Consider the following 19,970-nt stretch of genomic DNA (forward strand, 5'->3'; position numbering starts at 1 on the left):
TGCCAGTGACACACCTCCTCTAACAAGGCCACACCTCCTAATCCTTCTCAAATAGTGCCACTCCCAGGTGACTAAGCATTCAAATACATGAGCTTCAGGGTGCCATTCTTATTCAAAACACCACTGTGACAGAACTGTCCATCACACTGGACTAGCTTTCTAAATAGTCACATTTTGCCAAAATACCTTGCCTCTTAATTTAACTAGCCTGTCTTGTGGTGGAGAAACAACAGAAAAAAAAATCATACTAGTTACTCAAGGACATCCTTCTCACAGCTACCACCCAATGGGAGTTCCTGGGAGTCCTTCCATTGGCCAACACTTCTGTTCACTAAGTCTGCTGGGCCAGAAAGAATGGAAAACCACTCAGTTGCCAACTAATTCCAAAATTTAAGCCATCCTAGTCACAGTATTTGTCCACTGTTCTAGGCATGTGTTGTGTGCCAGACTGACCTAAGACTTCCCCAGAGGCCCTGCTAAAGGACAAAGGGAACTAGTTCTATGTCCTTGCCCAGAGACAGACTTGGCAAAGGGCCAACAGCCTCAAAGGAGTTAAGGTTTCAGTTCCTAAGAACTTGACTTTTCCCCCTGAAGAAGACTGGAGTTATCAGTCTCAAGGACACTGAGTGCTCAGTCAGTGATGCAGTTGAGATATCCTGTGTCTCTTTGTACAACATTGCTTGACTGATCACTTTCAGCTGACTTTGCCCCATTGTAAGATAGCTTTCTCCTGACTCTCTCCCATTTCCCCCCTGCAGATCATATATAAGATGCTGTTCTTAATAAACTTGCTTGGCATAACTTGTGCGTCAAAACCTCCATAACTCAGTCTTCCTATCTTCATTTTTCATTCCCTCGTCCTCCCTCTCAGGAACCTGTCACTGAAGAATGACCTCCTAGTCCAGATCCAGTAGAATTTAAATACACAGACTTGTCAGGATTTATAGCAATCTTTAGTGCCAGAGTGAACAGTAAATTTCAGTCATGATGCCCAGGCTGACCAACAACTCATTATATAGCCCAGGCTAACCTCAAATTTGTGATCCACAGGCCTCAGCCTGAGAGTCCTGGTATTACTGGCCTATGCCAACAGTCACCTTTAAAAAAAAAAACAAGCCGGGCGGTGGTGGCGCACGCCTTTAATCCCAGCACTCGGGAGGCAAAGCCAGGCGGATCTCTGTGAGTTCGAGGCCAGCCTGGGCTACCAAGTGAGCTCCAGGAAAGGCGCAAAGCTACACAGAGAAACCCTGTCTCGAAAAACCAAAAAAAAAATAAATAAATAAAAAAAAATAAAAATAAAAATAAAAAAAAAAAAACAAAAACAAAAAAACAAAAACAGTGTGTGTGTGTGTGTGTGTGTGTGTTGAGACAGAGTATTACTACATAGCTCTGGATGGCTAGAACTCACATTGTATACCAGGCTAAACTCAAACTCAGCGCTCTACCTGACTCTGCCTCCCAAGTGTTAGGATTAGAGGCATGCACCATCATGCCTTGCTCAACTATTTTGTAATAATAAGTCAACTATTACCATGATTTACAAAAAAAAAAAAATTAGAAAAGCCATTATCTTATGGGGGGGGTAAAAATATTAATGCTAATATGTAAAGATATACTATCATTTCGAAATGAGTTGTGTTATTAATTTAACCTGTATAAAAATATGTACTTTCAAATCTTGAATTTTTTTAAGTGTTTACTTTTATTTCATGTGTATGAATGTTTTACATTCATGTAAGTGTATGCATTGTTCGGAGGTCAGAAGGGCATTATATATAACTGAAGTCACAGTCAGTTGTTAGCCACTGTCTGGATGCTGGGAAACTAACACAAGCCCTCTCCAACAGTAGTAAGTACTATTAATCTCCTAAGTCACCACTCTAGTCCCGCCTTAAGTTATTTTTTAAAAGACACAAATGGTTTCTGAGACCATGTGTCTCTGTTACCTGCAGAAAGCACATCCATCCTGCTTTCAGAAAGCCAAGGCCTACTATGGAAACTTCAAGGACATTCTCTATGGGTATGTGTTTCTTACAGCTATTTTATTACCTTCTGCTATCAAATTCAAGAATACAGAAATAGAAAAAGCAACAGAACCATAAGTAGGTTCTTAGAAAAAGATCAAGACTAATGCCTTTACTGGACTGACCATGAAAATATTTGAGCCGGGCGGTGGTGGCGCACGCCTTTAATCCCAGCACTTGGGAGGCAGAGGCAGGCGGATCTCTGTGAGTTCGAGGCCAGCCTGGTCTACCAAGTGAGTTCCAGGAGAGGTGCAAAGCTACACAAGAGAAACCCTGTCTCGAAAAAACCAAAAAAAAAAAATATTTGAATAGTAAAATCAAGAACAAAATAGGAACATTATTTACAACTTTACAACCAAGGGAACATAAACAAGTGAATACCAACAGTGACCCCCAAGGACAGTATGACCAAAACTGATTCAGTAGTAAATCCTCATCACCCACAAGGATGTTAATTAATCCAGCACTGAGGAAGCTGAGGCAAGTAGATCTCTGAATTGAAAGTCAGCCGTTCTACACAGCAAATTCCAAGCCAGGAAAGGCTTTATAGTAGAAATGTTTATCTTGGCTCATGGTTTCAAGAGTTGCAGTTCATGGTTGGCAGGCTCCACTGTTTGGGCTTATTGTGAAACGTATCACAATAGCTCAAACTCATAAAGTACAAAGTAATAGGAAGCAGAAAGGAATGTGGAAAGGGATCAAGATAAGACATAGCTCCTAAAGACACACCCCAACGACTTAGTGCCTCTAGTATGCCCCCCCTCCTAAAGATTCCAACACCTCGAACTGGTGGTGGTGGTGGCATCCATCTTTAAACCCAGCAGGCAGGAAGCAGAGGCAAGTGGGGATCCCTATGAGTTCAAGGTCAATCTGGTCTACAGAGTTAAGTTCCATGACAGCCAGAGCTATAGAGAAACACTGTCTCCAAAAACAAAACAAAAAGATTCTAGCACCTCCCAACACAACACCACTATCGGGGTGTCCTGTGCCCAATCATTACCCTACCTGAGAGGATGACATTTTACATTCAAACCGTAACAATTTGCCAAAAAGCTACCCACAAAGAAATGTTTGGGCTCAGATGGCTTTGTTAGCCACATTAAATCTTTAAAGGTTTAAAATCAATTTTACACAGGAGACAGGGAAAACCACCCAACTGAATTATTTTCAGCCAATATTACCCTGTACAAAATGAAGATAATCTCTCACAAATAAAGACATAAAAACCCCTCAAGAAATATTAATGCAAGCAAGTAAAATCCAAGTACACATTAGTTATATACCATGACTCTGTAATTTATCCCAGTAATCCAAAGTTCACTCAACATCCCAAATTAATGCAGAGTCAACAAAAAAATTAAAAAAGGATGAAAATCAGATGATCTCAATAGGTATAGAGAAAGTTTATTTAAAATATTCCCAACTGCCCTTCCAACTTGAGTCCAAGAGAATGGTACCAGCAAAGAAGGGTAGTGGGGAAAAGAAGGGCCATTCTGTCCTCAACTGAAGTGATAATCCAAGAACACACCATCAACATTCACAGGAAGGGGCTTCAAGAGGCAATCCCCCTCAGCACTCCGCGTGTTTGCAGGAAGGAGACGGGGGCTGTGTGTGTACACATATTGATGCCATGCCCAATAAAAAAAACCCTGGGCCAAAAAAATAAAGATGTTCCATTAGCAGTATCCCTGTATATCTGTCCTGAGTGTGAGGATGAAGATTCAGGAAAAGCTGGTACCTACACCCCTATTGTACCACAATCAAAAATCAACATATAATCAATGTGCATGAGAACTGCTGAGGATTATAAAACTACAAAAAACAAAATGCCCACAACCACTGCTGTGTTTAATGTTCTAAGAGTGACATTAAGAGAGAGGAACACAAGGATGCCCAGTGTTACCACTTCTACACAACACTTACTAGGTGTTCTGGCCATGGCAGTTACAATAAAGCATGCGGAGTGGACGACAGCAACTCAGGTTCCAGACAAAAGAAAGTTACCTATTTGTAGAAAATATCCTCTATATAGAAAATCAAAAGAAATTTGTTCTAAAAATTGAATTAAAAACTAAGTTTGAAGGCAAGAATGATAGCTCATGTCTGCAATCCTACCACTTGGAAGGTAGAGGCAGGAAGGAGGATCATCCTTCACTATATAATGAGTTTAAGGCCAGCCCTGGCTACATGACACCTTTTCTCAAAAATAAATAACTAAATTGGCTAGGTCACAAATACAAGATTGATCATAAAACCAGCTAGGTATAGTGTTGGGACCAGCCGACTTGTTGAACAAAATTGGAATAGGGGAAGTGAGGATTAAGAAAGAGACAAGAGACAGAATTGGGAGGGCTCTCGGTGAATACTGCAGCAGCCCTGAATTTATATCTCATAGCTTTTTTATACCCAAAGCGAGGGCAGCAAAAGATTTCATTACCATGGTTCAAGGAAAAATCATAAACACCTCCTTAATTCTCAAAACATCTAGTAACCATATCTTTGACCAAACATCCCATTATTCAGCCTTGAGGAGCAAAAACAAGCTTGAACTCTGACCTTAAATCAAGATGGAATCAAGCCACAAGCAGGAGTCACTGTGGGCTCCCATAGTATAGTAACATATGCCTATATTCCTACCACTCTAAAGAGAGAATCAGGAAGTTCATGAACTTGAGGGCAGTCTGGGCTATCCAAGATATTGTATCAAACAAAAGAAAAACAAAATGAAAGGAAAAGAAAAAAAATGCACTTCTTCATAATTAAGCCAGAAACTAAGGAAGGTTTTCTATTCACAGTAACATGAAGACAACTTTAAGGAACCAGGAATGGTGGCACACACTTTTAATCCCAGCACTCAGGAGGCAGAGGCAGGTAGTTCTCTGTGAATTAGAGGCCAGCCTGAGCTACATAGTAAGTTTCAGAACAGCCAGAGACTTTGTCTCAAAAAACCAAAAAGGAAGGGAGGGAGAGAGGGAAAAGAAAGAAAAAAAATAAATAAATCAACAAACAAAACCTTGCAGAATTCCTAGCACCCCCATCAGGAAGCTCATAATCACCTTTAACTCCTTCTCCAGGGAATCTGACACCCTCTTCTGGACTCCAACAGCACCTGCACTCAAGTGCACATAACAACCAATCACACTTGACCTAAGTATATGAACAGACCACCTGGACCAATCGAAATTGCTCAAAACAAGTTATTTCACCTGTTTTTCTCTTAAAAAAAAAAATCAATCCTTTCCTTTGAAGAAACATTTGTTTGATTTCTAATTGAACCTGTTTCTCTCAATTTATACATTCTACTTCGTATGAAAATAAAAACCTGACTTCAACCACCTTTGTGATGTCTTGTCTAAGACTGGGTAAGAGGTCAAAAGCAGTATTCACTTAGACACTCATTTGTGGCATAGCTCTAATCTCACTTGGGATTATATCTCACTAGGCTGGCTCTAACTACACCTTTCATTTACAACTTCATTTAGCATATCAAGAATTTTAAGCCCTGCACAGCTTCTAAAAAAAAAAAAATCAGAATTCTTCAAGGTCCTAAGGGTTTCTTAGTTTGCATTTCTATAGCCAGGGCTGGTACAAAGTCTTGCTTTATCTAAAACTGAATGCTTCCCACTTCTGTTTTACATGGATTAGTTTCCAAAGAAATGGGAAAAGAAGCCTGGTAAGACAAAGATGCCTGAAGTTCACCCTTAAACTTTTAACATGATTACAATTCCCTAAGCAGCTGAGTTCCTAAAATCATGGCACTGATAATGTAAAAGAGAGGAACTAATCATATAGATAAAAAGGGAAAACAAAACTAGGCAAGATCTCTGTATCCAAGGAATTTGCTGAGCAATTTGGCTTCACAAGCAGGGAGTGAAAATCTAATCCCAGCACTTAGGAAGGCCAGAAGGACCAAGACAGATAGATCATCCCCAGCTAGACAGCAAGTTCAAGGCCAGGCCAAGCTACAAGAGATGGATTTGATATACAAAGTTCATTAATTTATTCTTGCAAGTTGAACTGCAAGATAGTATAGCTTTAAAATGTCTACGGTCATAAAAAAAAAAAATAGTACACTGTCTCTAACAGGATAAAACTTAAAGCTCTATTAAGCAGTTAACTATGTACCAGAAGCTATTTTAAGAGTGTTCTAGAGCCAGGCGGAAAAAAACCCACAGAAGCCATAAGATTACAATTCCCATACAATTTCGTTCTGATTGATTTATGTCTAGAGGCTAATTTCACAAGATCATAGCCTGATCACAGGGTGGGTACAATCACGTCCCATGCACTCTTCCCAAAACCTCAAGGAGGGTATCAGGGTGGGAGTGAAGGTCACACAAAGGTTACAGTGGTCCTTCCTGGAATACTTGCAATTAACCCAGTCACAGTTGAGCACATCTCTTAATAGAAATCTCTTTACATTGTTACATTGTGGGTGGTTGAATAATGGCTGAGTCAGTTTGCTCTTGGAACTAGCTTTCTAGTTCCTCATTCTCCTGGGGCTTGGGGGGTGTAAGCCTGAAGGGCCAGGGTCTTTCAGTACTACTGTTATCCCATTTTACAGAAGCTGAAGCAGGGAAGTAAAATTCTTCTGAGATTTTACAGTGAGGGGTACAGCCAAGTGGAGGCGCCAACACCTGGACACAAATAACATACTGCAACATGCAGCTACAGAAACCACAGCCCCGTCAGCAGAAGAGGCTTTCTAACAAGCTTTACTGTCATGGGATGGAACCCTCAGAGATCACTGAATGTAAAGACATGACTCAGCAGTTAACAGTATTGTGGCCCTAGAAGAGGACCCGGGGTAGGGTCCCAACACCAACATGGTGGATACACAACTTCCTGTAAGGTCAGTTTGAGGGGATCCACACCCTCTTCTAGCCTCCATAGACCAAGTACACACAACATATTCTTACATGTGGGTAAAACACTTATGCTCATAAAAAAAAACAAATTTTCAAAAAAATTTTAAAAATAAGAAAAAGTCCCTGGTACTACATTCCCCCTAAAAGAGCTAGCCTTTGCCTAGGTAACTTAAATTCACCACCTAATATAACCTCTCCTAGGGTAGCAATTAGGCCCAAAGTTCCATCTCCAACACTGCCAAAAACTAATAGTAATATTAATAATAACCCTCTCCCCTGTTTTAAAACTAAGGCATAAATAAAAACTGTTAAGCACCAATAATTTTATTTCTTAGGTTTTGCCATCAAATCCACTGTTGTTGCACTGGTTCCTGAGGGTTTTGTTTGGGGGCAGTTTGTTTTTTGTTTTCCTGATTTTCAGAGACAGGGTTTCTGTGTAGCTCTGGCTGACCTGGATGGAGCTCAATCTGTAGACCAGGCTGGCCTCAAAACCCAGAGATACACCTGTCTCTGACTCCCAAGTGCTGGGACTAAAGGCTTGGGCCACCATCGCTCAGCTTTTGGGGGTTGTTTTTGAGTAGTTCACTATGTAGGTCCTAACTCACCTGGAATTTACTAGGTAAACCAGGCTAGCCTTGAACTTAGATATGCGTGCCTTGACCTCCCAAACGGTGGAATTAAAGGCTTGCAAACAATGGCAGGCCAAGTTCTGTAGGTTTAACCAATGTTGACTCAACGACATTTTATTCCATAAAAAATTACTCCAGGGTAAAATGTGAATAGTTATCCTGTAGAACCAGGACAGGCTTTTTCAAGTGCAGACTTACCTGTAAATACAATTTTACCTTTTAGTCTCTCCCACAAGGAGTATGTTCACGCCTTTGATCCTAGGAAAAGCAAGAAACGTTTTTAAGATTAGAGGGCATATCTATCTTCCTTAAAGTGGTACTGAGATTTACTAAGTTTACTGAATTGGTATTAGTTACGCTAAAAACAAAACCACTAAACTAGGCTAGTCTCAAAATATCCCCTGCCACTAGAATTCAAGTGTGCTTCTCCAAGTCCACTACTGTCCTAAATTCCAAAGCAAAAACACTTCGTTAGCAATTTTCTTTATTGGGTTGGTAAAAGAAAACTCGACTGGGGCTTAGGGAAGCAGTTACTAAGACCTTAGCATATTAACAAGAAACAAACTTCCCCTGAAATGTAACACATTTAGCAGACAATTTAAATACCCACGCAAGTTCGGCTGCTGGCCTATTGGAATGCATGCCAAGCTCACACACTTCACCTGCTTTTTCGTTTTTCTAGGAAGGCACTCAAAGTACCACAAATGCAAAGTGCTTCCGAGATGCTGCGGGCCGCGGTGTTCACCCAGGCCTGGGCAGCTCGAGGGAGGAGCGCAATGCAATGCCGCCGGGTCGCAGGGGCGGAGGCGGTGTAAGGCGCGGAAGACGAGCCAGAAAGAAACCGAAAAGCAAAACAAAGCTCTGCTTCTCCTTCCGAGACAGGAAGGAACGTGAAGCTGCAACAAGCCCGCCCGCGTCAGGCCAACAACCGCAGACCGCGCGCCCGCCCCGTGCGCCGCGACCCTAGCGGGCTGCGGGGACGCTAGCGGCGCCCCTGGGTGGGGACCGAGGTGACCGAGACCCAGCCCTGAGCCCCGAACGAAGAACAAAAGCCCGCTCCGCCGCAGACCTGCCGCCCCTGCGGGTGCTCGCTCGCCTCTACCATGGATCAAGGCCTCCGCCGAGCGCGGACCGCGCCGAGCTTTGGAGGCGGCCTCGGTCTGGGCGGATCCAGCTGGCTCCGCGCTCCGCCCCCGGGCGTCTGCGCCACCACCACGGTCCTAGTGCCGGGAAGATGCGCCTTCTGCAGCCTGAGGGAAGATCAAAGCCTCGCCCTGCGCCTGGAATTTGCACCAGAATCACCTGGAGGGCTTCTGAAGCAAAAAGCCGAGCGCGGGCGGGAATATAACCGATCTAGTCAGTTGGGATGGGGTTGAAACTCTATTTCAGACTAGTTGTAATTCTGTGAAGATAAGCCGATGAAGATCTCATAAGCAATGATCGATTTTCAGATGGGATGGCAACATTTTCTATGAAGTACGTGAAAGAAAATGCACCCTCTGCAGGGCATAATGGTGCATGCCTTTAAACCCAGCATTTGGGAGGGAGAAGCAAGATCGCTGTGAGTGAATGAGTCCAGCCTGGCCTACCTAGCAAGTTCCAGGACAAAATTCTCAACCAAAGGGAAAAAAATAGATAGATAGGCAGGTAGTGCTGAAGGGCTCTAACAAGCCCACCATGGCAAACATGGCACAGGTCCTGGTCCCTCCGCACTGTTTTGCTAACCCACTAGACTCCACATTAGACTCATTCAGCCACTTCCTCATGCCTGACTCATTCCTGAGGCTGACCACCAAGGTCCAGCTATCAAAAATGTTTATTTGGCTAAACTAACATGACCAATCTGGGCTTATCAACTCATCCTATCACGGCCTTCCCCATTTTTCTCCTTAAAAACAACTCCTGCTCTGCCACGCTTCGGATTGTTTGTCACGTGCAGTAGTAGTTCCTGTAGCCATACAGCCTGGGCGAAATCACTTATGTTACAAGATGTGAGCCACATGAATGGGAACAGCTGCTGCAAGTGTAGACATTTATGGAGACACAACTGTAGGGTAACAGAGCCAAGAAAAAAACACCCTGAACCCTGATTTGATCCCAAGACAAAGGTCAAAGGAAAAACATCCTGCCAGGGGTTTGACCTTGAGCTCAGAAACTTGGAAGTCCCCACCCCCACCCCATGACTCAGCGTTAACGTCCAAACAATGTTTCTTATACTAAGCTCACAGCGCATGCTCCAAACCATATAAAGGCCTTCCCCTCCCTTCAGCCCTCTGCTGTCTCTCTTCCTGCTCAGAGGCAGCAGCCGTTCTGTTCTTGTCCCCAATAAGTCTCTCGTGTGAGGTTTGTTACATGGTTTGATTATGTGATATTCCTTGGCTCCTAATTGCCAAGATGCCCTTACGACAGAAAACCCTTATATTGCTGCCGTAACGCTGACAGGCTCTCCTGATGCCCGTGTTCCTTCTTGAGTTCTAAGCCACGTTGGGACCCTATATCTCATCTCCAGTCCACCCACAACAGACTCACCTTCGAGCTCACCATCTCTCAGCACCCCATCCACCAGGGATAATTCCATAAACTTCCCCTTTGGTCGGTATGAACTCTTCCCCGAGTCGGAGGAAGTGACCACTGAGCATCTGGCACCCCTCTGGTACTCTTGGAGATGGATGTATTCCCAGCCAGTCTTACATCTGGCTGGTTCTCTTCACCGACCCTGTCCCCCTACCCTCAGAGCTGCAATCCTGCGGCTTCCTTGGCTATTATGACCCTTTACTGTCCTGCTTCCTTTCTGCCTCCACCCTCAGACCTGCCTGTAATCCCTCATGAATTTTATGATAGTTGTATAGTCAGGGTTCTCTAGAGTCACAGAACTTATGGAATTAATCTCTCCCTCCCTCCTTCCCTCTCTCCTCTCTCCCTCCCTCCCTCCCTCACTTCCTCTTTCCCTCTCTCCCTTCCTCTCTCCCTCTCTCTATATATATGGGAATTTATTGGAATGACTTACCAGCTGCAGTCCAACAATGGCTAATTATGAATGGAAAGTCCAACAACCTAGTAGCTGCTCAGTCCCGCAAGGCTGGGTGTCTCAACTGGTCTGCTGGCATCTTAAAGAAGGAATGGATGTGCTGATGGAGGTGAGGGCAAGCAGGGAAGAATATCCTTTCCTTCTTCCATTGTCCTTACATAGGCTTCCAACAGAAGGTGTGGCCCAAATTAAAGGTGTGCCTTCCAACCTCAAGGTCTAGATTAAAGGCATGTGTCTTCCTGCCTCAAGATCCAGGTCACAAGTGTGCCCTTCATTTGGGGATTATAGTTCGTTCCAGATATAGTCAAGTTGACAACCAGGAATGGCCATCACAATAGTATGTGACCTGTTCCCCATCCCTTTCCGGTCGATGAGACCTCACTCCTGAGCTCAGTTTTCATTGCCTTCTGGCAAGCTTTCAGGCCTCATTGAAAGCCCTGGTACCAAGTGTCACATCTCCTCATGTGGTTAGCCCTGACCCTCACTGAATGTGGTGATGACCCACTGTTAGCATTCAGGCATCTGTACTGGCCTGCCCTTAGGGTCCTGACAGTATATAACCTCAGCTGCAGCTACTAAGAGCACCCCCTGTGCACATTCGCTATATTTCCTTATAAAAGGCGGGCCTCGTACACCTCCTGTCTCTCTTTCTCTTCCTTTGCTCTCATCCCCAGGGACTGGTCTCTTCCCATTTTTCTGCCCCCTTCTCTGCCCCTTCTCTCCCCTCCCCTCAATAAACCTCCAACGTAGGCCCTATTGTATGGTGTGACCCTTCATGCCTTTTTTTTTTTTTTTTTTTTTTTTTTTTGGTTTTTCGAGACAGGGTTTCTCTGTGTAACTTTTCGCCTTTTCCTGGGACTCATTTGGTAGTCCAGGCTGGCCTCGAACTCACAGAGATCCACCTGCCTCTGCCTCCCAGTGCTGGGATTAAAGGCGTGCACCACCACCGCCTGGCATCATGCCACTTTTAAAATACAACACCCACTAAATGGCTTGTTCCTCTTCTGGTCCTTCCAGAGTCCTGGGGACACCCTCGACTACAGGCTACTCCAACGCCCATCCCCAATCCATGGGAGTGGTATCATCATACCCTCTCATTCACCCTTGGGATGCCTCTTAGAAAATCTCCAGCCTCTATGCTTGGCACCGATCAAAACGGCTGCTTAACCACAGCCTAGATCCCAATAGTACTCAGATCCTTCAGATCAAGGAAATGGGAAGAGGATCCCCATTCTCTATATCCCAACTTCCTCTTATCTCTGTTCCAAATCCTCTCTCTCTTCTTCCTGTTCCCCCACCTAACTCCTAGCTATGAAGCACAAACCATTTCTAATCTAGCTGAGAAGCCTCCTCCTCGTTGGCCTCAACTTTAAGCTCCTTCTCTTCCTCCAGCCCCTCCAGTCTCCCCTTCTCCCTCTCTGGTACCTAATTTTAGCCCACTGGAAGCCTTCAGTACTCCTGCTACTCATTCCAGCTTTGCCATGGAACCCCTCAGCCAACTCCCACCTGGCCTAACCCAGCCCCAGTTCTCCCTTTATGGGAGGCTGTCACCTGGAAACTTTCTCATTAAGAAATTTCCTTTGAGCATGTGAGCTTTCTGGGTTCTGTGTTTATTGGTTTTGTTGGTTTTCTCTATCCCTGCCAGACCAGCCTCTCCAGTAATGTTGCTTACCATGGCTGCTCTGATGGCAAGGGCTCAGAATTTATCCCTAGGCTTTCTGGTCACTGGATTCAGCTTAGGAGGGATTCAGATGTCTTTTGAGTGTGGCTAATATTAAAGTTGTTCCATGCTGTTCCACTTTATTGGATAGCTGGTTGTGGAGTTGGGTTATAGATTCCTTTTCTAGACCCAAGCATGTTTGTATAAATGTTTCCTCCAAAATCTCTGCCCTGTGTGACAGAGAAAGGAGAGCAAAATAAGACAGGGATTTAAAGGAACTTGCTTTGCAATGAGTGTTCTCAGTAATAACTATGTGTCTCCAGTAAATGGTTAGATGGAAAATGTGAAAACTTAAGTAAGTTCTGAGGGTCTAAGAAAGTGTCTGAGGATGTGAAAGCTAGTATTTTAAGGTATGTAAATGCAAGTTGTAAAGGTATAAGAAAGTAATCTAAGGTAATAAAAAAATGTTTCCAATTTCTTTCTCCCTCTATTTTGAAGGTTCAAAGTTTTAATATCAATCAGTAGAGCACTGATAAGCTGATAAAATACTACTATTATCAGTCACAAGTTTAAGATTTTAAATTTCTTTTGGTTGTCTTCTAAGCATAGATACAAAGGTGCTTCTCATCATGCTAAAAAAATCTCTATCCAATTTATATGTCCAGCTCTCTGGACAGAGGAAAAAAGGAAAAGCTTTGGGTTAAAAAGCATGAACAAAGACTCAAGGTATGACATCTGTTGGCTACTTTTCTACAATTGGATTTCGGTATAGATTACAAACATTGGTAATGCTAATATAGCTAAAACTTTTATCTCCTTATAAACAAAAAAAATGAGGTAAGCTTCAGGGAGTTGGGTAGTGGTTTCCACTCTCATTCAGTGGGATTAACAATACACTCAAAGGAAGAAGATTTAATGACCAGTTTAAGGAACATTAAATTCTTATCTTTTTTTTTAAAACAAACCTTGTACTTGCCCCTTCCCCAACTGCTGAATTCAGGCACTGAGACTAGTTTTAGTGAGAGGTCAATTATTTTTATATACATAATCCTCTTCATGTTCAGGAATGTCTACCCAGCCAGATATAACAGCTGCAAGTTCCAATCAGAGAAGAACACGCAGACACTATCTATGAGCCAATTGAAAGTCTTTATTCCAGCCATCTGGTGACTACAGCTAGGTATTCAAGACCTAAGTGTAATGCTAAGCCTTTAACAAAGTCCATATTTAAGCAAGAAAGCCACATCCTTTCTGGAAAGTCCCCAAAGTTTCTGTATTAATCAAGGTTCTCTAGAGTAATATAACTTATAGAATGAATATGAGATTTATTAGAATGACCTACAGGCTGAGGTCCAGCTAATCCAACAATGGTTGGCTGTGAACAGAAAGTTCAAGAATTCAGTAGTTGTTCAGATGACGAGGCTGTATGTCTCAGCTGATCTTCAGTATATGCTGGAATCCTGAAGAAGTAGTGTTACGCCCACATCGTGAGTCCCCCAACAAGACCACCACAGAGCCAACTTTCCAATGCAAGAACAAAAGGTTTCTTTATTCAAGCCCAGGAAAGGATCTCGTCCAACACTCCAATACATCGAGTAGGGGAGAAAAGTCCCAAGCACCATTACAAGGGGTTTATATAGGGGAAAAGCTTACAAGCAATGGGCTACATGTCTTGGCGTTTCAGGATTGGATGAGGGAACTAGGGATAAGGTAATCCTTTGAAATTGTTGGTTGAGCTATAAGTGCAAAATTTCCCCCGGACGGTGATGGTGTACACCTTTAATCCCAGCACTCTGGAGGCAGAGCCAGGCGAATCTCTGTGAGTTTGAGGCCAGCCTAGTCTACAGAGCAAGAGATCCAGGACAGGCACCAAAACTACACAGAGAAACCCTGTCTCAAAAAACAAAAACAAAACAAAACAAAAAAATATGTAAGTGCAAAATTACTAATAGCTGACAGGATGTCTGAAAGAAACCTCAAGATGCTGACAGGATGCAATACATCTGCAGAGACATCTGGTCTTTGTTAAATTTTTACTGCCTGTATCCTGTTTTGCTGGGTCCAGGACATGTATGTTTTTAACTTTATTGTATCAGCATATTCCTACCTGAGTTCAGCCCCCCGGTCAACAGATGCCTCAAGATGGAGGCCTACTCTCAAGATGGCTGCTGGTTTTGCTCCTGCAAAAGGCTCTAATGCCAGTGAAGGAATGGACTTGCTAGCAAGGCGAGAGCAAGCAGGCAAAGAGCAAAAGCTTCCTTCTCCCATGTCTTTATATAGGTTTCCAGCAGAAATTATAGCCCAGGTTATAGACTGGTTTTCCTGTGAGACCAAAGCTCTTCCATTTTTAAAAGTGGATCTTCACACTTCAAATTAAACAAAAGTCTCTCACAGGTGTGCCCTCCATTTTTGGGTTTTAGTTAATTCTGGGTGTCGTCAAGTTGACAACCAAGACTAGCCATCTCAGCTTCCTTCTTGCAGCTGCAAGCTAAGCAAATAATTACCAAAGCCATATTACACAATTATCAGAAATAGTGAGGTAAGGCTGACTTTTGCAAAGAGACTATATTCCCCATTGTTTTTCTTCCTAGAATTGTTTTTCTCAAGTTCTCCATTGCAGTTACTAGCACTTTACACAGCAAGAATATGTTCATCCAAGTTACCAAAATGGAGTTACCATATTCAATTTACATCCCTGGTCACATTCCTCAACGGTTCTATGAATGTGGTAGTTGATCTCATTAAGAAATGTGGCTTTGTTAGAGGAAGTGTGTCACTGTTGGGGCAGGCTTTGAGTTCCCCTATGCTAAAGATAGTGCCTTGTGTCACAGTCCACTTCCTGTTGCCTTCTGGTTAAGTTGTAGCCAGCACCATGTCTGCCTGTATGCCGCATGTTCCTGCCATGATGATAATGGACTGAACCTCTGAACTGTAAGCTGTTACCTCAATTAAATGTTGTCCTTTATAAGTGTTTCCATGGTCATGGTGTCTCTTCACAGCAATAGAAACCCTAAGACAGAAATTGGTGCTAGACACTGGGATATTGCTGTGATAGGCATGACCATGTTTTTCTTTGAATGACTATGGACTTAGGGACTGTAGATTAGAAAATCAGTTGAAGGCTTTAAGTACTGCTTAATGGGGGCATACTAGTAGGAGCATAGAAGACAGTGGTTCTAAGAGTTATCTGAACTGTGGGGGAGAGGTGGGGGACAAGTTCTCAAGAGGTTTCAGAGGAGAAGAAATTGTTTGTTGCCTGGAGATTGTTCTTGTGATATTCTGGTAAAGAATGTGGCTGCCTTTTCCCTTGTCTGAAAAGTCTGCCTGAGGTTAAAGTGAGCTTTGGATTAATTCCATTGGCAGAGGAAATCTCAAAGCAGCCTAGTACAGACTCTGTCATGTGGTTATTAGTGTTAACTCTAATGAAGATTTATAATGAAAAGGAGCAAGCTGAGCAAATAAAAAATACAAAATATACAGATTGAGAAAAGAGGCACCATGAAGTGAAATAGAGATAAATCCTGTGTCCAAGGAGATAAACAGATTAAGAAGTTAAATAAAAGGAGTAGTGACCTCAGGGCAAGATGCCACCCATCTGAGATTCCAACTTGTGAAAAGGAATTAAAGGAAAGCTTAGAGCCCGGCGTGGTAGTGCATGCCTTCAATCCCAGCACACAGGAAGGCAGAGGCTGGTAGAGATTAGCTGATTGCCCTACACAAAGACTTATAATGATGAGCAAAGAATGCAGTGGAAAGACGATAAAAGAATGAGATGTCAGGACCTCCCTTCTTAGAAAAGTTAGCACATGCAGATTCAGTGTGGTATCCTAGGACTAAGGAACAACAGAATGCAGGATTAGACATATAAACAAATTCTATAAAGATATAAAATATAAACCTTGTTTTGTGCCAAAATTTGAATAACTGCAGCAGCTTTTGCCTGAGGAATTTTCTTGGACACTCTGACCATTAAGAGTTAATAACAGTTAATAATACTCTGCTTGGGATATAGCAACCTGCCTGGGCTGACTTGGAAATCTTGTTTTGCTCTAGCATCCTTGAAGCAACCAGAACTACCAGCCTGAGAACAGGTTGTCATATGCCTCTAGATTCTTACAAATTGTGTTATGGGGTCATGAGTAAAAATGATAATTCTGTTCATCAATGATGTCAAAACTTAAGGGGAAATGATTGGAAAAGATAACTCTGTTCTGTCACAGTTTATCAATGATGACTAAAGATGAGCAAGAGGAAGTGAAACACATGTTCAAAGACAAAAATGATAATGATCTATTTTTGGAACATGAATCTATCCCTGCTTACTAAATTCTGTATAAATAAAGAAGCACTCTGGCACTGGGCAGCGGCGGTGGTACACGCCTTTAATCCCAGGATTTTGGAGGCAGAGCCAGGCAGTTCAAGGCCACCCTGGTCTACAGAGCAAGATCCAGGACAGGCACCAAAACTACACAGAGAATCCCTGTGTCGAGAAAAAAAAAAAAAAGAAAGAAAGAACACTCTAGCTACTAGTCACTCAGGCTGTAAGATTCTCCCGATCACCATGTCTCGGCTCCTGGTATTTCTGTTTTTAATTATGTGCATCTGTATGTGTCTGTGTGCATGCGTGCAGATGTTCAAGGGGGCCAGAGACACTGGATCCCCTCGAGCTGGAATACAGGCACACCTTGTGTGGGTCTGAGAGGCAAACTCAGATGCTCTGCAAGCACTACACGACACCAAGCCATTGCTCTAGCCCCTAAACACAGATTTCTAAAGTTTTTATTACATTTATTTATTGTGGTGTGTGTGTGTGTGCTGGGGTGTGAAAGTAGGACACCTGTGGGCTCTGGGGAACTCAGGTTGTCAGGCTTGGCAGTGGCCCTGGCACACGGAGTCACCTAGATGGGTCCAGCTTTTCTTTTCTTGTTTTTTTCTGAGACTGGGTGTTGTCATGTAGCCAAGGCTGACTTCTAACTTGCTGAGTATGACCTTGAACCTCTTCCATCCACTCCTGAGTGCTAGCTAGGATTAGGGATGGCTCCCAGGGTCTCAGGCTACGTAAAAACTCCTAACAACTGAGCCAGGCCCCAATTCAGATTTTGACCAGGCATCTGAGGAGCATTCCTCAAATGGTAAATTTAGATAAAGAAACATAGCTTGTCATTTTCTTAGTTTGGGATTTTTTTTTCTCTTGTACATCATAGATTTTCATTAATGAAAGTGAGATGTCTTAATTTTGGAGTCGTGAGTTGAGGGGCCTGTGGAGAATCTAAGAGATTCAGAACCTGAGCCCTACAGGTTGAAAATCGCCCTGGGCTGTGACTTTACAACAGGGGAGCCATATATTATGATTTATCACAACTGAATGTGTCATAAAAGTTTACTCACCTCTCCAGATTCATCCTCTCAGGACAGTGCTGGCTGCCTACAGCTCTGCAGGAGGTTTTATAAATCAGAATTCCCCAGACGTGGGGCACAAAGCTGTGCAATGGCGCTCCAGGTCTATAGGGACTGACCAGAGGGCACGGCCCCTAGTCTCAAGGTTACAGAAGGGCTTTGTGGTTCCCAACTGCCTTGAGAACCCAGAGGTCCAGAACAAAACACAGCTGGGAAGAAGGGCGGAGCTGGTGTGTCCTGGCGGCTGCGCAGTCCACGTTTCTCCGCCTCCTCGTTCTGGCCGCCCAGTATTTTTCCAGCTGCCGGCTCAGACTTCTTCTTCCCGGAAAGGAGATTCGGTGTACATTATTTTTTCTTCTTCCTGCGAGTGAAGCTCCAGCAAAGTCAGGTAAGGACCGCAGTACCCTTTTAAAAGCAGAGTCCTGTCCTTTTTTCCTTAGGAAAGTAACGTGGTCACAAGCATTGTTTGTAATTTAACCTTTTTGTTTGCTTGAGACAATGCAGCCCAGACTTGCTCTAATTAGAGGCAGTTCTTCCCTGAGATTACAGACATGTGCTACTGTGCCCTGCATTGTTAACCGTGTGTGTGTGTGTGTGTGTGTGTGTGTGTGTGTGTGTGTGTGTGTAGACCAGAATGTGTCACCAGAAGCTAAAGTTACAGGTACACACTCTGGGACATGGACACTGGGAACCAAACCCTGGTCCTGCGGAAGAGAAGCAAGCTCTCAATGCCTGCACCTTCTCTCCAGGAGGTTTGCTCATTCTGTGTAAGATAGTAGTCCAGGGAGGCAGTCCACCTACTGAGGGATTGGAGTCAGACAGATAGGAAGAGGGGCCATGACTGGATAATAAAGTGGAAAACTTCCGAGATGGATGGTTTTTCCTCACCCTCCTGACCTGAGACAGAAGCCTGGCATCTTAAAACAAAGGCCCTGTGAGCTTTTTCTCCTTCCTGCAGGCCCCTACTGAGGGACTGGCTCCACAAGCTGAAAGCCCCAACAGGACATGTTTTCACAATAGTTGTCCAGCCAGCCATCCCGTCTTTCTTCAAAGGATCAACACCAAATTAGGGGAGCAAGACCCTTCAGAGACTTAAAAAACCCTAACCCTCAAGAAGAAACTGGATTCCAGCTCCCCAAGTGCCCCTTCTACTTTGAGGAGGAGTCTTTTTCTCTGCGTGTTTGCTGCATGTGTGCTTCTTCGCCCCTCAATAAAAGCCCTTCCTAAACTATTGGTCCTGTCTGCTCCTCTTTTCAGTGTCTGAGATTTCTCCAGTGCTACCTGTTGAGCTTGAAAGTTTTCCTGCTTTTTAACTGTGTAACTGGCAGAGAAAGCTGAACCCAGTCAAGAGCGATAGACAGTCACACTGCCCCAGTCAGGTATGGCGGGGTGTACTGACAGTCTGGCTTGAGTTCAGCTCTTTTTTGTCACTGCTTCTTTCTTCCACGGTGATCTGCCTGCCTCTACCTCCCAAGTTCTGGGATTAAAGGCAAGCTGTGCACTACCATACCCAGCCTGCTATCTTTCTTATAGCATAATTTGAGTACCTACTTAGATCGTCTTTATAAGTTCTTCATAACCAAACTGTCAGTGCTGGGAAGACTTGGTGTTCAAATTCAAAGTAATTCCTTATTGCTCTGCTGTGAACCTTAAAGCGCCATTGATAGAGTGCTTGCTTAGCATGCATGAAGCCTTGGGTTTGACCCCAAGCAAAAATAAACCTGGAGTAGTGGCTGCACAGCACTTGTGACGTAGGAGAGTCAGAAATTCATCATCATCCTTTTCTATTTAGTTGGAGGCCAATCTGAGCCATGAAACTGTCTGCAAACAACGACAACAAAGGAGCTGGAGAGGTGGCTCAGAGGTTAAAAGCACTTGCTGCTCTTGCAGAGGACCGAGGTCAGTTCTCAGTACCCATGTCAGCAGCTCACGACTGCCTGTAAGAGGAGCTGGTGCCTCTGGCCTCTGCAGACAGTCACATACACTCACACACACAAATAAAAAGAAATCTTTACAACAACAGGAGGTCAGCCATAGATGGCACAAGCCATCAGTCCAGCACTCTGGAGGCAGATGCAGGTGGATATCTGTGAGTTCAAGACATGAGTTCCAGGACAGCCAGAGCTACATAATAGAGAGACCCTGTGCCAGAAAACAAACAAAAGATGGCATTTCTCGTTTCTCCTTACCAGTGTATACTTTGGATTATAGATATTTTAAGTTTAGGTTTGGTAAAGCCGAGTCAATATTGACAGGAATTTAGAAGTTGGTGTCCTATTACAATGAAGTCCAGGCTGGGTAGAATGGCATATAGCTGTAATTCAGCACTCAGGAGACAGAAGCAGGAGCCTAACTGCAAGCTTG

General features: G+C 43.6%; 1 protein-coding gene and 1 long non-coding RNA gene across 7 annotated transcripts in view; one reads left to right on the top strand and one right to left on the bottom strand.

Moving 5' to 3' along the window:
- Resf1 (retroelement silencing factor 1) overlaps positions 1–8,695 on the bottom strand; it is a 30,091-nt gene extending 21,396 nt beyond the window's left edge. Inside the window, exons 1-2 of one of the 6 annotated variants that reach the window (XM_028892383.2) lie at positions 8,591–8,695; positions 7,738–7,779 (exon numbers count right to left, since the gene is read on the bottom strand). The gene's annotated coding sequence lies outside the window, so the exon portion shown is untranslated. Of the gene's footprint in view, positions 1–7,719; positions 7,780–8,131; positions 8,569–8,590 lie in introns of those variants that run through there. The other 5 variants (XM_028892377.2, XM_028892384.2, XM_028892379.2 and 2 more) reach the window with 5 other exon arrangements.
- Positions 8,696–17,869: 9,174 nt separating this feature from the next.
- LOC114708859 lies at positions 17,870–18,837 on the top strand. The gene is made up of 2 exons (XR_003736858.2): positions 17,870–17,994; positions 18,565–18,837. It is a non-coding gene; the product is annotated as an uncharacterized LOC114708859 (long non-coding RNA).
- The last annotated feature ends 1,133 nt before the right edge of the window (positions 18,838–19,970 follow it).

This window comes from Peromyscus leucopus, chromosome 3, assembly GCF_004664715.2.
Source record: "Peromyscus leucopus breed LL Stock chromosome 3, UCI_PerLeu_2.1, whole genome shotgun sequence".
NCBI lineage: Eukaryota > Metazoa > Chordata > Mammalia > Rodentia > Cricetidae > Peromyscus > Peromyscus leucopus.